Genomic DNA, 685 nt, shown 5'->3' on the forward strand with positions numbered 1-685 from the left:
GGGGGGGGCTGCTCCCCACAGAGGGTCCCACGGACCCCCAGCCCCCCCCCACCTCCCCCCACATGTGGAGCGGCCCCGGGCCGGGGGTGGTGGGCGCCGTATTTACAGGGCTGTGCAGTGATGGGACGGGGAGGGCAGGGACAGCGAGCGCGGGTGGGGGGCGGCTGCCCCATAGATGGAGTCAGGCTGCCCCATAGATGGAGTCAGGCTGCCCCATAGAGGGGGTCTGGCTGCCCCATAGAAGGGTCTGGCTGCCCTATAGATGGAGTCAGGCTGCCCCATAGATGGAGTCAGGCTGCCCTATAGATGGAGTCAGGCTGCCCCATAGAAAGGTCTGGCTGCCCCATAGATGGGGTCTGGCTGCCCTATAGATGGGGTCAGGCTGCCCCATAGATGGAGTCAGGCTGCCCTATAGATGGGGTCAGGCTGCCCCATAGATGGAGTCAGGCTGCCCCATAGAAGGGTCTGGCTGCCCTATAGATGGGGTCTGGCTGCCCCCCCCGCCCCCCCCCCGGAGGGAGCTGCTGGCTATCAGTGAATGGGGGATGGGTGCAGAGCGAAGCGTGCGGTGCGGCCCCCCCTCCTCCTGGGGGTCCCATGCAGGGGTGGGGGACAACCTGACCCCCCCGGGCGGTGGGCGCGGCCCCCCCACGTCCTCAGGGCGGTGTTTGGTGTTTGGGGGGGG

The sequence above is a fragment of the Lagopus leucura genome, unplaced genomic scaffold, assembly GCF_019238085.1.
Source record: "Lagopus leucura isolate 7727_CA_CO unplaced genomic scaffold, USGS_WTPT01 34686-0_obj-0_obj, whole genome shotgun sequence".
NCBI classification, from domain to species: Eukaryota; Metazoa; Chordata; class Aves; order Galliformes; family Phasianidae; genus Lagopus; species Lagopus leucura.